Raw genomic sequence first — 7,641 nt, 5'->3', positions numbered from 1 at the left:
GTATATTGACTGTGTATAACTTCCCTGAAAAGTTGCATATCGCAGGGGATATTCGATGCTAATGCAGTACGTCACAGGATGTTTTTGTGCTGGTCAAGGGCAGTCAAGTCTGGAGTGAACCAAGGGCTATATCTGTTCTTAGTTCTAAATGTTTTGAGTGGGGCATGCTTATTTAAGATGGTGAGGAAAGCACTTTTAAAGAATAACCAGGCATCCTCTACTGACGGGATGAGGTCAATATCCTTCCAGGATACCCGGGCCAGGTCGATTAGAAAGGCCTGCTCGCTGAAGTGTTTTAGGGAGCGTTTGATAGTGATGAGGGGTGGTCGTTTGACCGCAGACCCATTACGGATGCAGGCAATGAGTCAGTGATCGCTGAGATCCTGGTTGAAAGCAGAGGTGTATTTAGAGGGCAGGTTGGTCAGGATGATATCTATGATGGTGCCCGTGTTTACGGATTTAGGGTTGAACCTGGTTGGTTCCTTGATCATTTGTGTGAGATTGAGGACATCTAGCTTAGACTGTAGGACGGCCGGGGTGTTAACCATATCCCAGTTTAGGTCACCTAACAGTATGAACTCTGAAGATAAATGGGGGGTAATCAATTCACATATGGTGTCCAGGGCACAGCTGGGGGCTGAGGGGGGTCTATAACAACAAAATTGACAGCAAGGTCATAGTTTACCTGTTCCAAAGATATCATGAATTCATTGTTGAGGGCTTACGCCATTTATGCCATTTTTACATTGCTTATTAACTGGTTTGACATATGCTCACATTGAGATGAGGACATAACTGTGTGTGGGCTTCACATTCAATTGAATCTGCATGTAGTATTTACACACCTGTAAACATGCCATTTCACCCCTGTTGTTTAGGGTTTGATTGATTCTGGTTCTACACAGTCAGTACATTATGCCTACTCTCTCAGTTGCTGATGTTATTTAAAGTATCCCATTTTAAAGCAGATGATGGATATAGAATGGCCATGTATTGTTAGGCTTAAAGGCCTCTACCATTTAAACAAAGTCTATGAGCCCATACATTTTTTTATTACAGTGCTAGGATACTGCATGCAAATGAATAGAATGGAAATCGGTATAATTAAGCCTATTTTTCTTTCAGAACACTGTTTTTCCGGAAGAGACATTATGTAATAGACAAATAAAATCACTTGGTGGCGACCTCTATCAAGGAATTGGTCTACCCTGCACAAGTTATTTTTGCATCAAGGATCCCCCATCCTTGATGCAAAAAATAGCTTGTGCAGGATAGACCAATTCCTTGATTATTATTGTTATTGTTATTATTATTATTGTAAGCATGGTTTGAGCCTAGGGGTGTTGAATGTGGAGAAATGTAGGGCTACATTTCTCCACATTCAACACCCCTGGGCTCAAACCATGCTTACAATAACCATGGCAATAAGGCTATGAAGAGGTTATAATTCATTAGAAGCCTATTAAAAAAAGTTACAAAAATGACAGATATAAGTGTGGTTCTTTATGATATTATTCTATGTTGATATTAGGCCTATCAATAAGATTTGCCTACTGGTAGATCCATAACAGAACTAAACCTCAATATGAGGTTTCATTATCTGCAGCATTATGAATACTTACAAATCTTTAGGCAGATGATGCCCAATAACTGACACTTATAAGACATATCCATATAGGGTTGACCAAGTTAAGACCTAGTTTTATATTTTCCTTGCATTGTCATTTGTGAATAAATAATCCATTTTTTTTAACCTTTATTTAACTAGGCAAGTCAGTTAAAAACATTCTTACAATTCTTATTTTCAATGACGGCCTAGGAACAGTGGGTCAATTGGCAGAATGACAGATTTGTACCTTGTCAGCTTGCGGATTTGAACTTGCAACATTTCAATTATTTGTCCAATGCTCTAACCACTAGCCTACCCTGCCACCCCAAATGATGCTGGTCAATGAGTAAGCACCTCATATACAGTCACTACACTCTAAGAAAAAAAGTGATATCTAGAACCCAAAAGGGTTCTTTGGTGGTCCCCATAGTACAACCCTTTGAAGAAAGTGGGTTCTCCATGGAACCCAAAAGGGTTCTCCCTGGAACTAAAAAGGGTTCTCCTATGGGGAGTACCGACCTACTCCACATTTTCAAAATGAAAGAATTATGGAAAATGTTCCAAATTATTACAAAAATAAAAGATTACCCCCAAGTTAATAATTGGTAGCTGTGAATCATTTTGAATAGGATTCTACCAACCTTGCTCAACTCTCAGGGCAACAAAACATTATGAACACCCGCCTAAACTCGTCAGGCATGGTCTCTAAAAGGTGTCCAAAGTGTTCCACAGGGATGTTGGCCCATGTTCACTCCAATGGTTCCCACAGTTGGGTCAAGTTGTCTGGATGTCCTTTGGGTGGTGGACAATTCTTGATACACACAGGAAACTGTTGAGCGTGAAAAACCTAACAGCATTGCAGTTCTTGACACATTCAAAATGGTGTACCTGGCACCTACTAGCATACCCCATTTAAAAGCACTTAAATATTTTGTCTTGCCAATTCACCCTCTGAATGGCACACATGCACAATCCATATCTCAATTGTCTCAAGGCTTAAAAATCCTGCTTTAACTTGTCTCATCCCCTTCATCTACACTGATTGAAGTGGATTTAACAGGTGTCATCAATAAGGGAGCATAGCTTTCACCTGGTCAGCCTATGTCATGGAAAGAGCATGTTTTGTACACTCAATGTGTATCCGTTGTTTTTGTAAAAATTCCTCAAGCTCAGTAAATTTGTAAATATGCAAACCTCGTTTCTGATTTTCAAGCTTATTTAAGTCAGGACTGAGACTGGAACATTCAGGAACACTAACATCTTGAAAATCCACTCTGGTGTGTCTTTGCCATTAAAATGTGTGTAACTGTCCTGCTGAAAAATGAAACTGTACCCCAGGATTAGGTTTTCAGAAGTCTATGGATGGTTTCCTACATTTCTTTAGTTGGGATATATTCCTTTCATATTTATTTTGATCCTGGTGCTGGAGACAAGCATACCATGATGCTGCCACAACAATACTTGAAAATAAGATCAACCACATTGACTTCATTCCACATTACTGGCCTGTATGACAAAGAAGGAAGATTTTTTTAAATCCACTCCATATCATCCAATCTGTTTGCAACAAGGCTGTTAAGGAATATTGCAAGATAACACGGAAATTAACTTTTTGGCTTAAATTAAAAACTACAGGTTTGGATCACATTCAATACAGCACAACACAGAGTGAAACCTTCTGTATTTTAAACTATTGTGGTGGCAGAATCATGTTATAGGTATGGATCAAAATACATATGGTAGGAGCAAAGCCAAGCTAAAAAGTTAGAGGAAAACACTCTCTGATAACCTAACACAGGGATAGTTCTATTTTTCAGTGGGACAATAAAGCAATGCCAAAGATAAACCATAATTGCTTTCCAATAGTTATTGAGTGTCCCTTAGTGGTCCAGTCTCAGTCCTGATTTGAATATGCTTGAAAATCATAGACAAGGTTTGAATATTGCTGTGTTTTCGATTCACAACTGTAATTAAAGACCGCAAAAGGTGCTTCCACCAACTGTAGGAAAAAAAATCTAATGTAAATTCAATTTTAAGGCAGCAAAATGTGAAGACTGTGAAAAGGGTGTGTAGACTTTCACTAGGCACTGTAATTGGTAATCAAAAAAACGTTTTTTGTAAACCTGTATCCAGACAATTATATACGACATAAAGGGTGGGGTAATATGTCAAACGTAAATGGACCATCTGAACACTACCATTTATAGTGCAATAACAGAACTGCAAACAATTTCCATAATTATATGTTTTTTAATATAATATTGTATGATGTTTATGGAGTGGTTAAGTGGAAACGCCCACCTTTATAAGGAGCTAGGTATTCTGCATACCGTCATTTCAGCGATAGGCCTACTTTTGTCCTTGGGAAGAATGGTGGGGGGGTGGTATAGGGCTGATGTAGCCTACTTGCAGAAACACTTTCCTCCATCCTTCCCTAATTTAGCGTGTGAACACTCTGCTTGTTACTCCGCCAACGGAGGCCTTTCTCTTCCTCTAGGAAGACCGCCTGTGCCTGGAATTTAGAACTCTCTCACTTTTAATTTATGTGCATATTAATTGAACGCCATTGTAATTTCCACCGTGGGATACAACATGCAAATGAACAGTGTGTGTTTGTCAGATTTTTTTCTCCTCTGTTAATCCGGCACTACCGCAAGAGAGGAATATTTCTAAAACCAACTCACATGCCCATAATTATGAAACATCGTAAGTAGCCCGCATACCCTGCCAATGGACATAAAACAAATTCTGAATTATGACTGCAGTTTGTTCAATTAGCACGTTTCTGTCATGCTTAGTGGTGTATTCTTATCGGTCTTTGGTTGCATGGAAATGTCATGAAATTAATATTCGCATCAATGAGAATTGTGCAAATTAAGTGTTTTTTTAATACAAATAATACGAATAATTATATGCATAGGTAAGCAACCAGAAGGCAATGTTTATGCAATAGGATCCAAGGTAATTGAAAAAACCTACCTGCTGATTTTTTACATAATGTTAAAATAGTAGGCCAAAGTGTAGAGAGTGCTATAGGCTACATCAGCATGGGACGTTTCCATATTTTGATATTTGAAATAGACTATTTAAATTCCATTATTTCTGCTAAATGTAGCGTTGGCAGCACAACGGAGTAAAACCCATATGAAACATGATAGGCCCACTAAAGACAGTGTCTTCGTTGAAAACAACTATCAAAATATTTGATATCAAGGGAGAACCTGTAATTGTCTTCTTCCAAGTAAAAAAATTGACATTTCATTTTTTTATTCAGCTATCATTTCGCACTTATTATTTTATTTAAAATGTTCAATGGAACACTTTGAGTGACTAGTTCATATTTGTTTATTCTCAGCGTGAACATACAAATAGCCTTAAAGGTCTAATGCAGCTGTTTTAATTTCAATATCAAATCATTTTTGGGTAACAACCTTATTGCGATTGTTTCCAATTAAAATGGTCAAAAAGAAACCAAAATAGTTTCTTAGCAAAGGACAATTTCACAAGCAATAATTTAGCTAGGAGTGTATGGGGGTGGTCTGAGTGGGGAGGGAAATCTGAAAACGAGTTTTTATTGGCAGAGAGGTTTGGAACTCTCTTTACTATTGGTCTATTAGCTCATTTACTGCCTGGCGATGTCACCAGACAGGACAAAACTCCATTCCACCAAAACAGGCAGAAATGTCAGGCAAACTTTTCAAACAACTGTTACACTAAAAGGGCATTATCATCATTTTCACAATTTCACAATATTATTCCAACCTCACAGTATGGAAATATATAGAACATATAGAAAAATCACGTTTTTGACTGCCCTTGGCCTTTAAAGAATATATGCAGGTAAATGCCAATCCCAGAATTATGTATAGCCATATATAGGCCTATAGTTACCATTCATGTTTCCTTTAAATGATCGTTGAGGTTTCCGTTTTACAATGTTGGGGGTTATCTTTCATTATTGTTCTATCTATATGGAAGAGTTTTAAATGACATTAACGTGTATGGCCAACATGCGATTTTTTTCAATGTAAATAACTTATGATCAACTACCATTACTGGAGATGGACTACTTTTAGTCGACTATCTATCTGATAAGTATGTAAGTAAGTAAGATGTAAGTAAAAGTATGTAAGTGAAATATCAATATGTAGAATGGAGAGACGAATACACGTTATCAATGTTGCTTTAGACTATATTAATTATACATGGGGCATGCAATATATGTAGGTTTTCCCTGTTGAAATTCCTCTATTCCATCTATTTTGAATAAAACAATTAAGTGCCCTGGTTACCACATATGATACTTGATTCAAAAATAGCATGTGGGATACACATTTTTAAAATACATAATAGGCTTTACATATGTATAACCTAATTGGAACTTTGGGTTGCCTTTAAGTAATGCCAAAAATATTAGACCAATTCTAGTTACAAAACAATAATTGAGAACACGTGACGTGTTTTTTCTATTTTAAAGGGGTGCAGACCGTCATGTGTGATCTGGGTTCAGTAAAAAAAAAAAAAAAATTATAGTCTCAGCATCCATTTAATTAAATGTGATACTAAGAATTGCCACTACTCTATATATTGCACCAATTATATTTAGATCCAGGATAAGAATAAGTTTACATAAAAAATACCAACACTGTTTTCTGGTGCTGAAGTTTGAGTGACGCGTAACTTCAGGGCCATGCATGGAGTGGACAGTGCCTCTTGACTGAAGGCTATACAGGTGCGGTGGCGCACTCAGTTACATACTTCGTATTATACAATCTTACCTCTTCTCCAAGAATATGCCTATTTGTTGAATGCAGGAGGGGAAGTTTAATTCCTGCAAAGAATGGACAAACAGTCCATATAATTCCATTTACTTTTATTCAGGAAGATAATGCAGCTGGACGTTGATGTATTGTCAATATTAAACGGTTTGTTTTCTCAATAGACGAGACATTAAATGTATTTAATAATATAGCATCGACAAATAAAGCAAGTTGGGATGCTCTCCGCCGATTAAAATTATGAAAATACAGCCTTGCATTTTTGCTCTGATCTCACAAGGCACAGCATGGATTTAATACAAATGAGGTAGTTGATATCCTATCCATTTGAACATAGAGGCGAGAAAGGCTTGTTGTGTTAAAACCTTTTGTCCATTGAGATCTAATCAGTCCAATTTGTCCAAAAGCAGTCCTAGTTAAGACTATAATTAACCCATATTTTGTATATTTAACTAGGTAAGTCAGTTAAGAACAAATTCTTATTTACAATTACGGCCTACTCCGGTCAAACCCCGACGACGCTGGGCCAATTGTGCGCCGACCTATGGGACTCCCAATCATGGCCAGATGTGATACAGCCTGGATTCGAACCACGTGCCATAGTGACGCCTATTGAACTGAGATACAGTGCCTTAGACCGCTGCGCCACTCGGGATCCTGGCTGCCCATAATCCCATTGAATACCATCATTAGTTCAGTTAAATCTGAACGATTTAACTCCCATTGATTCTCACACATGATTCACAGATTAATATCATAGTCAAAGAGCATCTCCACCCCCTTCACGTAAGGCTACCCGCACTTAAACTAAACCAGAGCAACTGGTGCAGGCACATAGGCATAACCTCTTTTAAATTAGGCCAAATTTAAAGGATAGGAGGGGATTTGTGCTAGGAAAATATCTCTAATGTTATCTAAACGCCCCCAGGCATACATTCAATAAGCACTCAAAAACCCCACGAGCTCAGAGGTCCAATGATGAAAATGGTCCCATCTTCACGCTCGCGCGTCACCTTAATACTAATAAGCTTCGTGCAGCCCAGGTCATTTTTATGAACACATCGACCTCCTGCTCTTTAATACTATAGGCATACAACCACGCTGACAACTCAATCGCAGAGGTGAACAGTGCTTAAAAGACTGATTTTCACCATTGTGCCCCCTGCACAAAAAACATCTCGTTTCATGATGGGCGTGGTCGTGTTATTGCAAATCCTATTTTTTTCATTCGATTCTTTCTTACGGTTATGAATG

This window comes from Oncorhynchus clarkii, chromosome 3, assembly GCF_045791955.1.
Source record: "Oncorhynchus clarkii lewisi isolate Uvic-CL-2024 chromosome 3, UVic_Ocla_1.0, whole genome shotgun sequence".
In the NCBI taxonomy this organism is placed as follows: Eukaryota; Metazoa; Chordata; class Actinopteri; order Salmoniformes; family Salmonidae; genus Oncorhynchus; species Oncorhynchus clarkii.
The sequence above is the reverse complement of the archived record's forward strand: the minus strand, read 5'-3'. Positions refer to the sequence as shown.